The sequence below is a fragment of the Penaeus monodon genome, chromosome 29 (genome assembly GCF_015228065.2).
Source record: "Penaeus monodon isolate SGIC_2016 chromosome 29, NSTDA_Pmon_1, whole genome shotgun sequence".
NCBI lineage: Eukaryota > Metazoa > Arthropoda > Malacostraca > Decapoda > Penaeidae > Penaeus > Penaeus monodon.
The window spans coordinates 25299593-25299821 of record NC_051414.1 but is presented as its reverse complement, the minus strand read 5'-3'; positions in this window follow the sequence as shown (position 1 = coordinate 25299821).

The following is a 229-nucleotide window of genomic DNA, read 5'->3' as shown; positions in this document are numbered from 1 at the left end:
CCATTACCTCTCCCGTACTCCCCATTTTCCTCCCTTCTCACTCTTCTCCATCTTCCTTCCCCTCATCCTCTACGTTCCCTTTCTCGCCCCCTTTCTCCCATCGCCCCCTCTCTCCCTCTCTCCCCTCTCCCTCATACTCCCCTCGCCCCCTCTCCCCCTCTCTCCCCTCCCCTCGTGTTTACTCATGTCGGCGCCTGTTGTGCGGAGGCTCTATCTTCACGCTCCAGCC